Genomic DNA, 18528 nt, shown 5'->3' with positions numbered 1-18528 from the left:
GCCAAAGGTGCTACCAAACTAATCCGATCTACCAACAAAGCACAGAACACAGTATGGACTGGCTGGTCTTGAAGTGAAGACAAAGTACAGCTCTCCTGGGGAACCAAGAACCCTGGTACCCCCAACACAGTTCTCTTTCAGCTCAGAGTTTATAGTCACTGTTTCTGGGGGAACCAGCAGGGAAATTTACTGTGTCCCTAGCAGAGCAGAGCTGAGTATTCCAATACCAGCCAGGTAGAAAGTTAGATAATAAATAAAATAAATAAAATAAATAAAATAAAATGAAGCTAGGCCTGAGAAAAGCAGATACCAGGACCTGCAGAAATGGGAGAAAGCCACCAAGGACAGGGATGCCATTATCTTTGTTACATAGGTTCATGTCCCTCTATCTGATGTAGGAACATGTGAATCCTGGCACCTGCATCTTCTAAAGTCAGGACAGAACACAGTTATGGTTGTGGGTTCTTTTTTGATATGGAAACAGGAGACTCAGCCACGTGTATCTCCAGGCTTGGTGATTAGACACTGTTGTAAGTCACAGGATCAATCTGAGGAGCTCAACTTTGTCATCTCCAGACCTCACAACAGACCTGCAGCAGGGAGAAGGATCTTTATTTTATGAGAGAAAAGACTCTGAGAAACAGAGTGGCATAGTTCATGATGTGCCTCCAATGTACTTCAGGCACAGTCAGCATCCCTGCCTCAGCACCCTCTCATCTGAGTGGTGAACTCCTATCCATCCCTCAGTGTCCTGCTCTGTAAACCTATAAATTACCAAATGGGTGAATGGTACTTGCCTTGGTCTGTGTATTCTAGACATCTATCCCACCACCCTGTTCCCACAGCCTGGTCATTTATTCAGACAGAAACTCCTGGTGGCCTTTAAATGTGTCTCAAGGATTCTCCAGAGAATATAAGATGGCACCATCTTGTCCATCAATTCTGCAGAAAGGAGGCTGGAGGCTTGTTTCAGAGCCCTAAATTTGCATAGTGAGGAGGAACCAGATTAGAGGGCTAGTAGTAAGGTGGGGAGCCACTAACCCCATCTGTCCTGCTCTGAAGAAGACCTCAAGGCTATATATACACAAGTTGAGCATCAGAGGATGGGTAAGAGGTCATGACCCAAATGATGAAGTGTGCTTATCCAGCCTATTCAGAGATGAAAGCATGGGCCACTGGTGCCAAGTGAGGGTACACAACTGGCCCTTCAGGGCACTGTCAGAGGTGAGGAGTATGGTAGAGTAAAGATGACCACTGGCCCAAGAATCAAGGCTCGCCTTCTTACTGGAGACCCCAGAAAAGAGAAGTCTCTAGCAGGATGATGGAGCTGTGTCAGTCAGAGCTGTCAGCCACGGGGTATGAATGAAGCACAGTCTCATACCTGGGGGATGCAGAATTAGAAGGAGAAAGCCATCTTCCCCTGCCTCCCTGGAGACTGTTATGGCCTGGTGGTGAGACTACTTACACCAGGCATGGGAGCTTCCAGCTGCTGGAAGAGCCAGGGCACATGCCAAGTGTCTTCACTGAACCAGTTAGTGGGGGAAGCAGAGGGAGTAGCTTAAAGTAGTTTAACAAGGGAAAAGAGATAGGCTTAAGTATAGGAGGTCCCAAGGCCAACAACCTAGTGTCCCCCTCCCACCAGCCACCGATAATGGACTCAGAGCCTCTGTATAATGACACAGTGGGCCTCCTGTTAGGCCTAGCTGATATAAGAGCTACTGGAAGAATCTTTAAAAAAAATTCCATCCTAGGTGAAGGAGTCATATTCCTCAGTGATGTAGACATTGGTAAGTTATCCTTAGTCAAGTCAGTAGCTACTCCCTGCCCCCATGCTCATACAAGAGACCCCCATTAAATGCATCAGGGTACACAAAAGGGAACTGAGAGTGAGAGTGGGGAACTTGTTAATAAGAGGGGGTTCAACAGAAAGGGATGTGTGTGTGTGAGAGAGAGAGAGAGAGAGAAAGAGAGAGAGAGACAGAGACAGAGACAGAGACAGAGGAGAGGATAATGAGGGTGTATAATCAAAGTGAAAACATAGTAAAGAAATATACAGTCCAGACACTGTTTCAGCCCAACAGACCAGCATAGAGCGTGGGCTGGGATCTGATGCTGCAAAGCTCCCTGTGACTTCAATACGTGAAGCATGCTAAGAAGCATGGCTCTTGCCCAGTTGTCTTTGCAGTGACAGTAACAGCAGCAGCAGCAGGAGCACCAGCAGCAGCAGCAGCAGAAGCTGTCAGAACTGCTGGATATCAGTCCTATTCCCTCAGTCACAGAATCAAGTACCCAGGATGTGGAGCCCAGGAACCTGTTTGAGGTGGGATGTGAGAAGGAAGAGGAAGATGCTATGGTCGGTTGTAGGGCAAGGAAAATGAATGGGCATGGAGCCACAAGACCCTCTCTAGACAAGCTCTGGGTCTTTGACACCCTGTCCACTCCATGATTCCTCTCCAGAGTTCCTCAGCTCCTGGCAGATCACCCGGCACGGAGCCACGCAGAGAGCTTGTTGTCCTTTGAGACACTGAGTTCTACATACGCAGTCTGTTTATTCACTCTTTGTTTCCAGAACCCATCAGGCTGAGTGAAGCTTCAAGTGCCCCCATTAACCGGCCCTGATTAAATCAGCCGGGCTTCTCATAGGGCAGCACCATGCAAATGGAGACCAATGATAATGTCTTGTCTCCAAGCTGCAGTCACTCCAACCGCCCATGAACAGAAGACAGCAATGCAATCTTGCAAATTCCAGAAGCCAAGGCTGCACTCCTATCCCATTCAGAAGGAGGTGGTGGCAGGTGCTACCATGGGGACTAGGGGAACAAGACAGACAGATGAAGAAATAGAGTCTTTCTGGACAAAAGATGGCTGATGTGAAAGGGCTCAGGGACTGGGGCAGGGAATACATGCTGAGCAGGGCCTGGGAGTCTCAGAGAAATGCAGCATGCAGCAGTTGAACTGTGAGCCCTGGCTTTTGCACAGCAACACCTTGCTGTGCCACCTCTACCAGCTTCTGTGAGAGAGAATGGGCTAAGCACAGAGCAGTAGAGCTATGCACTAAAAGAATTCATTCCCCTGTACCTAGGAACCTTAACTGCGTCCTTCAGGTGAGGGATCTAGGGCTCTTGGGGTTAGTATGATTTGGCCAAGGTCACCCAGGAGTTTGCAGGGACAACTGAGATGAAGCCACGGTCTGCGAACAGAAGTCTCTTTACTGAGGGGAAGCTACAAGACACAGGGAGAAAGCGATTGTTCTTTCTAAATGCTCTCTCCCCAGGTGTCATCTTATCAACTATTTTAAGGTGATATGTTGGTAGAGGAGTCGTCTGGACTGTGGTGAAAAATCAGTAAAGGAGACAGTGTAGAAACCAACCTGTGAGACATACCTCATAGGCTAGCAAAGCAGCCACAGCTTTTCCCTGATGAAACCCTTTCGATGCTCAGAATCCACTCAGCTCCTCAAGCCCCACACTATGATGCCCCCTGCTGATGGATGTCTACAGTGCCAGTCTCTACGAGCCCCCCTAATCTCCTATTATAGCTCCCAGACCCACTTCTGTGAGTCTTGACAGCTCCCTGTCTAGACTGCAGACTCCTAAAGTCTTAATTGCTCTTTCATCAACAGAAAAGGGCGGCTTCTTCTTCAAGCAGCCAACCACTCAGCCAGTCCTTGTAGGGCTCCTGCCGTGTACCAGGCTGCGCCAGGATTCAGGATGTCTGAGGACTTGATGGATCACCTGGGGTCAGAGGAGGGTAGCTTCACTAACTCAGATGTTTCTGGGCTGGGCCTCTGGCCAGATGTTAGGCTTCCAGAAAGGATGAGACTCAAGCCCAGTGCATTGGCTTATGTCTATGATTCTATCACCCACACAGGAGATGGTAGGGCAGAAGGAATGTCATGAATTACAACCTAGCCTAATCTATATGGTGAGGCCCCATCTCCAAACACACACACACACAAAAGTGAGACCCTAGTCCTCAGAGTGCTATACCAACCCAGAAAAGGAAAGCAGGAAGAATCTGGATACACAGAGCTTCTGCATATTCCTGAGGTACAAGCAACCTCACCCCACTGCAGACTAACACCTTCTCCCCTCAGTATTCCTGGGCCTGTAGAATTGGGCTGTCTCTACTCTTTATTCCCTGGAGGGGTGGACGAGATACTGCATAGCCTCTGTCCTTGGGGAGTTTCCTTCCTTGAATTACAATGATTAGCTAATTAAGGGTCAAGTTTAGCTTATGAATCACAGATCGGGCACCCAGGTGGCTGGCTATGTCTCCTTGACTCGCCCTCTAGTCCACCCCCACATTGAATCTGAGCTTATTAGGTAGAACTAGGTGCTGAGCAGTGGAATCAACTCTGTCTCCTCCCCCACTCAGCCCCCCCAAAATGATTTAGTTATCACAGTCCGCCTCCATGACCTATAACTATAGCCCTGTGGTGTCCCCATGTCCCCTAGAGGTGACAAGGACAGGGATCTGAAAGCACCTGCATGCCCTGTCCTCAAAAGACAGTTTTCTGAGACTCAGTGAGACCACACCCACTTTGCATTCATTGCTGTGGAGAAGGGCTCTCCTTTGTCATCATTCTGGAAGGATGACTCTCTTGGGGCAAGGCTCTGAGTTGTCACAAACAAGATTGGCAACCAAAGAGTCATTTATTTATCTCACAATTGCCCGAGCACCTCTGGTTTAAAAAAAAAAAAATGATTGTGTGACAAAATGTGCCAAAATTATCACTGGCTTCTACTTAATGCCACCACCTTCTGTGAAGAAGAAACAGCTTAGAGAAGAAAGGAGCCCTACCCAAATACTCTAGCAAGCCTGGGAATGCTGAATTCATTCTAGCCCCAGCCTGGCTGCTGTCTGGCCCCAGCCATCAGCCCCTGTTATCTTCCCAGACCTGAGACACATGAGCTCTGCGGCAGACACCCAGAAGTGGATTAACTAGCTGAGGCCCAGCACCACTGCAGCAGCACCGCAGTCAGGATGAAATAGAGCCCTAGAAAGCCAGCAGAGCCGAGCCCATAAAGCATTTCTCTCAGCCCAGAATTGCCTGGTGCCTGTCACAGGAGGAAATGACTGCCTAGGTTACAGCAGACAGAATGGGAGAAGAGAAGCTGTGGCTTCTCTTGGCCTCTACTACACACTGGAGGGTTGGGAGGGGGAGGGGAGGAAGGATGCTAGGCTAGACAGGAGCCAGATGTAGTTTTGTAGATTGCAAGGGTCAGAGAGAGTAACATAGGTCCTATTTGCAGCTGTCTCTGTTAGGGACCTCAGGCACTAGCCACATTTCTGTAGGAGAGCCCCTTGGTGGTCTCCTAACAAAATAGTTAGGGCTCTGCTGCAGTGATATGTCCATCAAATCTGCCTCCTTGGGGAGATGTGGTGCCTTCCAGAGAGAACAATGGGCACTCAGAGGAGGGGGGGTTGTGCGCGTGCGTGCATTTGTACACATGTGCATGGTTCTCCCAGACACCGCCAAAGGAAGAGATCAATTTAGAGAATTAGAGGCCAGCCCACTTTGCATGGCTTCTAGGAAGCATGTTCGGTAAATAAGGATTCAAGAGATGAGATGTTTCATCGTTCAATTAATTTTAGCCTTGGATCTTGGGCGGTGGGGTTGGGGGGAGGGTGCAGAGAGAGTAATCAATACCAAGCATTCAGCTTGCTAACACGAAGCACATTTCATACAAAGCTGGACATTTTTCTCCTTGTCATACAGAATTATCTTAATTATCGTTTCAAGGAAGAGCCTTATATAGCATCATCTAGTAGTCCAGGAGGCGGCTCAGAAACTCGTCACAGGAATAATTTATGATTTTTCTTTCTAACATCTTGGTCTTGTTTGATATGCTTGCCATTTCTCCCTGACAGGGAGGTCGATTAAATCACATTTATATTGTAAACGTATGCATTGCTTTTTACCCAAGGCGCTGGATGAAGAGATACAGAGGCCCCAAGGGAGGGAGAAGCCAATCCACTTTCATATTGCAAATTTCTGCTGTTTGGAAGAAATGAATGGTTGCCAGGGAGAGCTGGGAATTACTTGAGGATGCAAATGTTATTTTAGAACCCTTTGGAGAGGGTTTTTTTTTCCTCCCTCCCCCACCTCCTCCAGCATTTTCCCTTCTCAGGCTGTTAATAGAGGCCAGTCTCTAAGCAAAAGCTAACGGAATGCACTTCACGGCAGGCATTCTTGGGGGATTGGCCTGCACCAGATTTCTAGCTGGCCGACCTCAAGCAGGCTGCCTCTTGGCCTGGAGGCAGGGTGGCAGATGCAGTGAGAGAGAGAGAGAGAGTGAGAGTGAGAGAGAGAGAGAGAGAGAGAGAGAGAGAGAGAGAGAGAGAGAAGCTATTCATATTTTGCAAAGGCATAGCTTCCTCCCACCTGATGGAGGAGGCCGCTCTGGAAGCTGGTGGCTGGGGACATGGGGGTGGGGTTGGGGGTGGGGAGGGAAAGACAGAAAGAAGAGGGGAAAGGTCATTAGCAGAGACCAGGAAGAAGTGACGCCCGGCACCATCATTAACCTAACCGAACTAATTAGGAAACATTCAAGTTTTATAAATTATGCAAGACGCTCAATTTATACTTTTTCAAATTCCTACCATAACATAGATAATGAGGGAACATTTACAGTAACAGCGTAACCTAATCAAGAAACCCTTTCATTAGCATGAAATCTTCCAACACGGTGTTTGCGAGCACAACAAACGGAATTATAGATGCCAGGGGAGGCTGGGGCTGGGGGCGGGGAGCTGGATTGTGGGGAGGAGGGGTAGGGGTTGTCTTTTGCTTAAGTGGCAAGGCCCCCAGCTCTTAGAAATCACCCCCTCCCATCCTCAGCATGAAACGGGGCTTTCTCTGGATTCAGTCTTGCCTAAGGAATGGAAAGGTCTGGAAGGACCTTCTGACTTACCACACTCTAGATGATTTACAACTATCTCCTCTGTCTTGGCCCTCTAATCCTGGGAGATGGATAACTACAGCATAGAACCAGCCTTTTCCACAGGCCTGGTTTTTCCCTGCAGAGGTCAGAGGTCATGTTTCTGCTGAAGCTCAGGCTCCGTGAATACAGATAAATGCCATCCATTGCTATAACTTTGCCTGATGGTTCTGAGTTCACCGCTGGTAGATGGAATACAATGAGCATGGTCCAGAGCTATTGGGAAATCCCAGGACTCAATGAGATTGACATATCACCCCAGATTCCCAGATCAGTAAAACCACAAGAGAAATCCATATGAATAGAACATGGTGGCAAGTGCCTGTTATCATACCAATGGGGAAATAGAGGCAGGAAGACTGGGAGTTCAGGATCAGCCTTGTCTACATTGTATGGTTAACATCAGCCTGGGCTACATGAGGCCCCATCCCCAGGGAAACAAATACCTTGCCTGTTAAGTGAAGAATAATTTTGAGGGCATCTCCCTGGGGAAGGGGTAGAACCCTTGGTTTCTTCTGCTGCTGGCTTCTCTGTACCATTGGTTGAGCAGTGGTCCCTACTATTTAGTGTAGTCTGCTATTAAAACACAACTGTAGATTGTACTTTAAGAGTGCAATTTATTTCCCACAATCCCAGTGACCAGAAATCTAACATCAAGGTGATGCTGGATAGACTTTGTTCCCAGGTAATGTACTTGTCTCAGACTGTGTACTGACTGTGTAGTCACAGGAATGCTTCTGTGCATGACCTTTTGTTATAAAATCACCAGTCCATCTAGAGGTCTCCCCTGTAACTTCACCTAACACAAATTACCTTATGAGAGCTCCACTTTCAAATCTGATCCTACTAGGTATTGAGGCTTTAATATATGGATTTGAGGGGGTAAACATTCAGTCACGAATACCCTCCCCCTCAAATGAATGTCTAACTAGGATGTATGGACATGGCATGGTTTGGGATAGAGATATAAGTCCTTGGGGATGTCAATCACTTACAGATCATGAGACCATATCATTGTAGGGTGTCAGGTGGCCCTATATCCAGAGCCAGTCATGGTGGAGCCAGCATTGAGAAGACAGAGGCAGCAACTTCAAGCCAAGGTCAGCCAAGGATAGCCAAAGACTGAGTAAGCCACCAGAAGTTGGGAGAACAAGGAAAGATTCTCCTTCCAAGTTCTCAAAGATATTGCTGTCCAATCCACCAAAAGGTCACAAGTTGTAAAAGCTTGGTCCCTAAAGCAGTGTTCAGAGTTAAGGCTTTGGGGACCTGACTGCCTCATGAGGACCTTGACCCTATCAATGGATGAGTCCATGGATGGATGACTCCTAATTTGATGATATTATTGGGAAGTTGGAGAGACTGAGAGGTGGTACCTCAGTTGGGAAAGTAGGTCATTGGGAGTATGCACTTGAAGTGTATTCTTTGTCCCTGGCCCTTTCTTTGAGGTCTGTCTCTTTGTTTCCCAGTTGCCATGAAACAGCAGCTTTCTCTCACCATGTGTTTCTACCACAAAGTTTCATCCTAGTCTTTGGCCCACGGCAACAGAGCCAGCCACCCATGATGGTACAAGCAGAAGTCACAGAAAACTGAGCTGTCCTTTAAGTAGGTTTCTTCACGTATTTGGTCACAGCAGTGAAATACTAATACCAAACTTGAGTTGGGACTTCGGTGCTATGAGAGAAGACACTTCTGTCATTTTTATACCACCAAGTTTGTGGTCATTTGTGGAAGCCTCAAGAATGAGCCGCAGTGTCTGCAGCAATAACGACAGCTCCCAGTACAAAGTAAGCATCAATGGATGTAAATCGCTGTTAGGAGGTACATGCCACATGTGCACATGGATTCTACTCCTTGGATCTAATTCCCCCTTCAAGGGCTAAGATGCTGTCCTCCCACCTTTAGGAACCTGAAGGTGAAAATCAATGCTCACCTAAACACCCCCAGGTCCATTCCCTGCCTCTCCTCCCATGGGCTTAGATTGCACTGTTCCCATAGCTGCCTTCTGAGCCACAAAGCCATGAGATGGATACAGGTAAGATGGCAGAACCTCCCTAACTTACCCTAGAGCCCTTCATGTACACCTCTGTCATCTTCTAACTCCTTCATTAAAAATGAATGCACGGATCTCCTGAGTATCCCAGGCCATACTTGGAGCTAGAGATAAAGTACTGTTTTAAAGATGGTGTGTCCTTACGGCTCAGACTTCAGACTGGCATCTTCCCTTCAGACTAGCATTTGTTTGCCACACTCCAACTACCAATCAGAACTGCATTTTGTGGAAAGGGGATGTTGAGGGCAAACTCTGTCTTTCTTGTGGATTTTTTTTTTCTTTTTCTGAGACCCTGGGTTCTTGTGGAAGTCTAAGCTCCTGGTCCAATGGTTCTGCCTCATTCACCAAGCTATGCCTCCTGCCTCCACATGCCATACTGGAGATGAAGGGAGACTTGAGGTACCGTCACGAAGATTGTGGTTGCTGTAACCATTCAGAGTGTGTGCTTCAATTACCCACTCTGCAGATCTCTGGTTCAGAGAAGCCCATGTCAGCACTGGGGAATGTTCTCTCCCACATCATTACCCAGCTTTCCATATTCTCCTCAGTAATCTGCAAGCTGTGGGCTGTAAATCCTGCCAGGAGGAGGCAGGGGCAGTGGAGCCTGTTCTACCTTCCCAGATGCGTGGGAGGGATGGCTCTGGAGCTCCTCCCTGCCTGCTCTGGCTTCACTAGCTAGCTCACAAAGGACAGGGAAAACAGTAACACTTCCCAAATCACTCCCAAATGTTCCTCTAAAAACCTCCAGCTGACTCTGAATGCCAAGGAATTGTTCACAGGGTGACAATTTCATAGATCTTGGTCAGGGAGCAGAAATCTCTGGTTTGGGGGTGGGGTGATTACAGCCCCAGTTCTGGCAAGCACTTAAGTAGTTATTCCCAAATGTGTAGCTGCTTGGCACCAAAGCCACACACATCTGGGATTGTGACTAGAGGTTTGACATCCAGAGGTTAGAGTTCAGGTCCAGCCAGTATGCACAAGAGGCTGCAGTAAGTTCCCCTGAGGTAGTTCTCCTGGCAACACACCTGAGACCCCTCATATCCAGCTCCAATTCCCAGAAGTCCGTGGATACCTCTACCTTAAAGATGAGAGTCAAGGCCCCAGAGGCCAGAGAAGGAAATGGCTGAGAACACTCAATAAGATTGGCTTTGAAGACACGGAAAGATGCCGTATGGTTTGAATGTGATACATCCTCCATAGACTCGTGTGTTTGAATGCTTGTTCCCCAGAGGGGACATTTTAGGATAGGAGGCATAGCTAGAGGAGATGATCACTGGATATGAGACTCTGAGGGGTGTAGCCAGGCCCTACTCTGGTCTTGTTCTCTGCTACCTGACTCACCAAGATGAAAACAGGTGTACTCTACCTCACTGTGGTAGCCACCATGACTTTCCACCACAATGAACTGCAGTCTCTGTAACTGCAAGCCACCATAAACCTCTCTCTCAAGTCATTTCTGCTGGGTATTTTGTTACAGCTATGTAAAAAAGTTACTGATACAGATGCCAAAGTGATATGTCAGTCCAAGGTTGGGTGTGGATCAGCAGAATAAGATGATCCTTCCTGTCCACAGCAGAGCAGAAGGCCAGAGGGTAAGTGGTTTGTGACGCGTCATTAGATTTTTAACTTGATGGAATTTAGAATCGCCATGGAAACATGTTCCTGGGTATGCCTGTAGGGGCATTTCTAGAAAGTTTAAACTGAAGAGGAAAGACCCACTTTGAATGTGGTAGCAGTGGCCAATGGTCTGGGGTTCTAGACCGAATAAAACAGAGAGCGTGAGCTGGGTGATAGCTTTCATCTCTTTCTGCTTCCTGACTGTGGACATAATGTACCCAGAGACCTTACTCCTCTGCTACAAGGCCCACCATGCTGGACCATATCCTTATAAACTGTGAGCCAAAGTAAACCCTTCCTTTCTCAAGTAGCTTCTTGTCAACTAACACAGCCTTAGGCAGTCACTGCAGACCAGGCTGTTAGACCCAACAATGATTCCTGCTTCCACAACAGCAGACTCTGCATGGATCTGGTTGTATTAAGCTTTGATAGACAAACTCCCAACTCTGGAGACCAAGAAACCCCCATGTCTCCATCCTAAGTCACAGCTGAATATTTCATGAACTGAAGTAAAACATTAAGTAAATCAAGATAATAAAGATAAAAATATGAAACTCCAAAAAAAAGTAACAGGTACGGAATGGGAGAAGGGATTAATGAAATTGGGGTGTGGAAGGATCCAAGACTGAACATGGACAAAAGCTGGCATCAGATAGGCTCAAGCCCTTATTATGTATTTCTTACTATTTCTTAAAACCTCTTGGCCTCAGTTTTCACATCTGTAAAATGAGCAGACTAACCACTACCCCATGGGGCAATTGTTAACACTTACTTCTACAACACAAGAAAGCAGAAAGTCTCAGTTCCCAGAGTAGTATATAAATACTCAATCTACTGCAACCAGTATTTAAGCCTTGCATTGGCTTTGTGTTGCTGCAATAAAACATCCAAGGTAGGATAAATTAATAAAGAGGTTAAAAATAATAAATAAACATGGGGGTTGGGGGTAGGCCAGCAAGGCGGCTCAGCAAGTATAGGTGTGTGCTACCAAGCATGAGCACCTGAGTTTGATCCGATAACCTCACATGATGGAAGGAGACAATAGACCTCCATGAGTTGCTCTCTGACTACACACACACACACACACACACACACACACACACACACCCCCCCCGAGACACAGGCGCATGCGCACAAGAACTCACACCAGGAGACCAGTACTCCTTCCTAGTAGAGCCTCCAGCTACCTAAGAACCTCTGACCAGATCCCACCTCTTGACTCTGATGCCAATCCCTGGCTCTTCCCATGGTGGAAAGGGCTTGTGGGTAGTAGAGGCAGCTTAGTTAAGTGTATTGAACATGAACAGAGCTCACCTAAGAATGCTGGCATATCTCATTGCCCTCAACTGGTTCCCTCAGCTGTCAGCTGTGATCACTATACCACAAGAGATGTTGGTGATAGAGCAGGGAAGGCCTTCAGACAGCATCCTTTCCCAAACTCTTGCTTTGGTCCTGTCAATGAAAGGTCAGTGGCATCACCAGGTGTTATTAGTGTATCAAGTGATAGCCTAGGAATAGGCCACCTCTGGACATGTAAGGTCCATGTGGCCCAGAAAGGTGAAGTAATTTCCATGAGGTCACTCAGCAAGATAATGAAACAACCATGACAGATCCATCTTGCTGACGCCAGATCCCTTGAATTGTCCACTAGACCCTTTCCAGGGTAGTCAACCGTGAGCATCTTTTAATTCCCTCTCTGGTCTTCCAGGGCCCTGCCTTCTGTTAACTTGCATACTGTTTACATATGAGAGAGATGACCAGGCAGTCCACATAGAAGGCAGAGAATGGTAATGGTTAATGTAAAGCCCTTGGGGACTTGGGTTCACATTCATCCTCCTTTACCTCCTCCCCAAACTCCTGTGATTGTTGGGAGACTAATGAAAGCCACCATCTGACTCTAGTCTGAGGGCTGGGCTGGGTCAGAAGATTGTAGGCCTCCTCTGGCAGTGATGGAGGGGATAGAGGCAGCAAAGGTTAGCAATGCAATTTTACAGAGGACTTTAAGATATGATGGGGGAGGGGATACTGAGCAGAGGGAGGGGAGGCCTTTGTTGTAAGAGGAAGGAATGGATTATTGTGGGAGCCGCTAAGGGAGCAGGCACTCCTCAGAGGGGAGATGGAATCTCAGGCCAGCTGGTTTCTCCAGGGTTCCTGGTGAGGGGGATGGCTTCATTCAGATCACCACCCCAGGGAGACTGTTGACCTCCCTCCAGGCTGAGCCATACACCCCTTCAGCCCTCTAGTCTCATAGAACTTTTCTTCCTCGACTCTCATCATGGCGCATTAAAACCATGCGTGTACGTGTTTGTGCATTTGTCTTTGTGTGCATGAATGTGCACAGGCATCTTTACGAGTACACTTGCCGTATGCCTATGTTGAGGACTGTACATATGTGCATTGAAGTATGTGTGTGAGAGTATATATGTGTATACAGATGTGTGTTTATGTCTGAGTTGGTGGGTGTGCCTTTATGAGTATACTGGTATGTAAGTCTGTGTGCATTCTGGTGTGTGTGTATCTGTGTATAGGTATATCCACATGTATATGTTGGTGTATGTGTGTTTACATATATGTGTGTACGTGTATATCCTGGGGGATCTGTATCTGCATGGATATATGGATATGTGCATGTTGGTATGTGTGTGTGTGTGTGTGTGTGTGTGTGTGTGTGTGTGTTATGTCCCATCAGACACAGGGTACTAGAATGGGAAGCACTTTATCAGTAATTCCTGTGTCCTCACTGCCTGAGCCTTGGCCTGGCACATGATCAAGTCTCATGAAGGTTGATGACATGAACAGAACAGGTAAAACTGGATGAGTCGTCAACTAACTGTTGAACCGTCTTCAGAACACAGCACTCCTTGCTTGGTTGACTTGAGTCTACTGAGGGTGGGGACTGAACTAGACCAAGGCCAGCTGGGGGTTCCTGACCAGAAGGTTTTCTGACCCTGCTCACTGCATATATACAGACACACTGTGGACCAGGATGTGATCTTTCCTGTATTTTGTGGAATAGTTAGGAGAATGCTTAGCCTAACCAGGATGCCAGTGGCAGCTTCACCTTCCAGTTGTGACCATCATAAATGTCTCCACATCATAAATGTGTGTCCTGGGGTGTGGCAAAAGTTCCCAGAGCTAAGATCTGTAGGCCTAGAGTGACAAGTGGTGACTAGCACAGGAGCACCAGGTGCTATTTCTGGCTTGTCCATAGAGACTTCCAGCTCAGGGGCTGACACCTGAGTCACATCTGAAAATGCAGGAAAGTATAAGGCCCCATCCATGCCCTATCCACAGGGTAAGGCACCAGCACAACAAAGGACATGTTATAGAATCTGACTTGCTGCTCAGGAAGCCACCATTTTCTTATCAACCACATGCTGTCTCTGTCTCTCAGTCTATCTCTCTGTCTCTCCGTCTCTCCGTCTCTCTCTCTCTCTCTCTCTCTCTCTCTCTCTCTCTCTCTCTCTCTCACACACACACACACACACACACACACACACACACACACACACACAGACTCAGAAGCAGGAACCATCTTTAATATTTCTCACCCCAGCCCTGCAATGATGATGTCACCTCTGGCCCCATGGCTCTGCATCCTTGTTCTTTATAGACCCTGGGTTCCAGTTCCTAAGAAAACAGTGTCCACTAAGCTCCCCTGTGGAGTCTGTTTCCCTGGCAATACCCAAGAAAACATCCAGCTCTGTGATGTGATCTCAAACTAAGCCAAATCTGTTGGCTTTTTTTTTTTTTTTTTCCTAAAATGCCTCCCTCTAAGGCCAGTGTATAAAATGCAACCTCACAAAGAGGTTACCAAATTCCCACAAGAAGATACAAATGTGTGTGTGTGTGTGTGTGTGTGTGTGTGTGTGTGTGTGTGTGTGTGAATGTATGTGTGTTTTGATCTTCCCCAAGAAGGTTATGAGCTGAGGCCAGAGGCTACCAGATGCCAGGACTATGTTCCAGGGCCCTTGAAGGTAGAGAAATTAGGGTGGAGGATACATTTCAATTTGCTGGGACCAACCATGCAGAAATGTAAGGTCCAACCTGGGCATACATTCAGAAACTGGACCACACATGAAGAAAAGTGGAAAACAAGAGAAACCCAGAGGGCCCAAGGACCTTCTCAGGCAGTCCAGGCACCAGTCAGCATCAACGTGCCAGCCTTTCTTCTTGGAACTGCCAAGACAAGAACAACGGGAATCAGCCTTAGGCTGCAGCAAGAAGACATCTCTGATTCCACAGTTGAACCCACTAGTTTTTTCCATCAGCTTCATTTGTATGTCTAAGGCAGGTACCAAGGACTGCCTATTTATTTTCTTCCATAAAACCTTGCCTATGATACAGAGTGCAAGTAAATATTAGTGTGTTTTTGGTTGATGTGGAAGATTCGTGAAGCACGTGGAATAAAAAGGTTGAATTTTGGACAAAGCATTTCAACTCCTTTGGTTTTCTGGTTTTGGTCAGTTCCACCCGATGGCTGCCACAAACCAAGAGCCAATTCTGACCATTGCTCCATTCCAAAAATAATCCTGAGAACTCCCTGAACTATCCAGAGCCTTTGCCATAAGCATGAATACTCTACAGAACAACAGGAATATATAGCAATAAGCTGGAGAACTGACATGGAGCTGACTGTGACACAGAACACCAGAGACAAAGCCATTATTTGGGAAAGACGGCACATGGAAGAGGTAAATTTATGCCAAGAAGGACCCAGTTGGATTAACTGATGCAGTCTTTGGTAACAATCAGTTCACACAGAATCAGGACATATGTCTACTCCCCTCCTTTTACTCCCTAAAATCCTAGCCCCCACTTTCTCATCTTTCCTATTGTTCTCAGGATACAAGCTGGTCTACAGGGTCTTCTTTGCTCTCCAATGGCCAAATTACAGATGCTTTCAATATGAACCACATTACCATCAGATTGGTGTTGGAAATAAAGATCAGTGGTGTAGCACTTGCCCAGCAGGCCTTGTTTTATATCTCCCAATGCTGAAAGAATGAAGAGGAGGAGGAGGAGGAGGAGGAGGAGGAGGAGGAGGAGGAGGAGGAGGAGGAAGAGGATGGGGAAGAGGAGGAAGAGGGTGAGGATCCTTTCACATGAGAAAAGTACATAATATGATAATGAACAACAAAACAGCATAAGTGTGTTAGATACTCTAAGGACATAGTGAAAAAATTCAGCAAATACTAGCAAAATAAATCCTGCAGCATCTAAAAGAAGTCAGATACCATGACTGTCTTAATTAGGGTTTTACTGCTGTGAACAGACACCATGTTCAAGGCAACTCTTATAAGGACAATACTTAATCGGGGCTGGCTTACAGATTCAGAGGTTCAGTTCATTATCATCAAGGTGGAAGCATGGTAGCATTCATGCAGGAGGAGTTAAGAGTTCTATATCTTCATCTAAAGGCCACTAGGAGAAGACTCACTCTCATGTGGTTAGGAAGAGGGTCTCATTGTCCACACTCACAGTGACATACTTCATCCAACAAGGTCATACCTACTCCAACAAGGCCACACCTAAAAATGCTGCTCCTTGAACCAAATATACTCAGACTACCACATTCCATTCTCTGGTCCTCATAGGCTTGTTCAAACGCATGATTCTATGGTGGCCGTACCTAGCCATAGCATAATAAAAAATGCATTTAGTCCAACTTCCAAACTCCCTATAGTCTATAAAAGTCCAAAGTCTCTTCTGAGATTTATCCAATTACTTAACTGTAATCCCCTAAAATATCAAAATCAAACAAACAGATCATGTACTTCCAATATCACAGGATATATATTACCATTCGAAAAAGTAATAGTCAGGAAATACTGGATCAAAGCTAGACCAAAATCCAGCTGGGCAAACTCCAAACTCAAACATCTCCATGTCTAATGTTCAACTCCTTTCTGCTTGGTTGACTGAAGCACAATTCTCTTTGACTGGTTCTATTCCCTCGTAGCAGCTTTCTTTCTTTCTTTCTTTCTTTCTTTCTTTCTTTCTTTCTTTCTTTCTTTCTTTCTTTCTTTAGGCATTTTTAATTTTTTTAAGATTTATTTATTTATTTATTTAATATAAGTGAGTATACTATTGCTGTCTTCAAACATACTAGAAAAGGGCATTGGATCCCCATTACAGATGGTTGTGAGCCACCATGTGATTGCTAGGAATTGAACTCAGAACCTCTGGAAGAGCAATCAGTGTTCTTAACCACTGAGCCATCTTTCCCGCACTCAATGTTACAATTTCTTGTTCCAATGTACAGGATCCACACATGATCTTCATGACACCTCCAAAGGGCATAGGTCACATCTACAATTCTGTACTCTGTAGCACTCTAGGCTCTGGTTGCCACCACTCCATTACTGCTGCTGCTCTTGGTGAGCATCTCAAGGTACTGGCATCTCCAATACACTGGGGTCTTCTGCTGCAATTAGGTAGCTTCAATAGCCGCTCATCGGTTCTCTTCATCATGCTAAGCCTCAACATTTTTGCATGACCCCTTCAGTCCTGGGCTGTCAACTACAACTGAGGCTGTACCTTCACGAATGGCCTTCATGGTCTCTCACAATGCCAAGCCTCAGCTGTTCTTCATACCTTTAAAACCAATACCACCTGGGTAATTCTTACACATCACCAAGTTCAGCTACAGCACAACCTTGCCTATCTCTGGAACACAGCTTCTTTGTGCTCTCAGAAAACACTTCACAGAAGATTTCACCTCAATGATGCTGGTTTCTTCTTAATCACCACTAATTTCTTGGCTCCAGCTAACCAGCATTAATTGTCCCAGTAGCTCCTTCTATTATTGACTCTAAACCCAGAACCACATGACTGAAGCTCTGAAACATAGTCCCCTTGTTCTATTATCAGCTTTCTGTTCTCCAACTGCATCACTGCCAAAGCTTGGCTGTCCTGAAACTTGCTCTGTAGATAGACCATCAAGTCATAGATCTTCATGGCTCTGTCTCCTGAATGCTGGGATTAAAGGCATGTACCACCATGACTTAAGCTTTTCTTCACCTAGAACTTGCTATGTCCCTGCTGGCCTTGAACCCAGAGATCTGCTTGCTTTTGTCTCTTGGTATTAAAGGTGTGTACCACCATGACTAGGCCTAAGCTATTCATGGCCACTGTTCCTCAAGATCCGGATCAAAAGCCTGTGTGTTCCAGCCTCAAGATCTGGATCACACGTGTGCCGTCCATTTCTGGATTGCAGTTCATTCCAGATTAAAAATTCAAACTGTTTCTTGTTCAACTTCGAAGGAACAATGAACTTAGCTGGGTGGGCTCTTGCCCTGAGATCACCACTCTCTTAATCCCTTTATCTCCTTGAACACTGGATTCAGCTCCATTTCACTTTCTGGTGCCTCTTTATTATTACTTGAACCATACATTTTGTATTTTTTTCTTTTTAAGCTTGCTATGCTTAATCAGAATGCTCTTCATGAGACTAAACCAGAGAACAAAGTCTCTGCTGGGAATGATGTGGGAGGAGCTGAGAGTTCTACATCTTTATCTGAAGGTCACTAGGAGAAGACTTGCTCTCATGTGGTTAGGAGGAGGATATCATTGCCCACACCCACAGAGACATACTTACTCCAAGGCCACACCTCCTAGTGCCACTCCCTGGGCCAAGCATAATCAAACCACCACAGTGACCAAGTAGGATTTAGCCCATGGATGCAAGGTGGGCTTAATTAACATTTGAAAGTCAACCAATGCCCTCAAGAGGACAAAACACAAACAGCATATGGTCATAACTCTACACATGAAGAAAAATCATCTGAAAAAAATTCAATAGTCATGATAAGCACATTAGACAAACTCAGAATAAAAGAGGAATCAGTCTTATGAAGAGCATCAATGCATAGCTAGCTAGGAGTATGAACTAGCTTCATACTCCTGGTCATAAAT

General features: G+C 46.2%; 1 long non-coding RNA gene across 1 annotated transcript in view; it reads right to left on the bottom strand.

Annotated features, from left to right (window-relative positions):
• The window catches only part of LOC143441752 (uncharacterized), a 102335-nt gene that overhangs the window by 48970 nt on the left and 34837 nt on the right, over positions 1-18528 (bottom strand). The gene's annotated exons all lie outside the window — the stretch shown is intronic.

This window comes from Arvicanthis niloticus, chromosome 3 (genome assembly GCF_011762505.2).
Source record: "Arvicanthis niloticus isolate mArvNil1 chromosome 3, mArvNil1.pat.X, whole genome shotgun sequence".
Lineage (NCBI taxonomy): Eukaryota > Metazoa > Chordata > Mammalia > Rodentia > Muridae > Arvicanthis > Arvicanthis niloticus.
The sequence above is the reverse complement of the archived record's forward strand: the minus strand, read 5'-3'. Positions and strand labels throughout refer to the sequence as shown.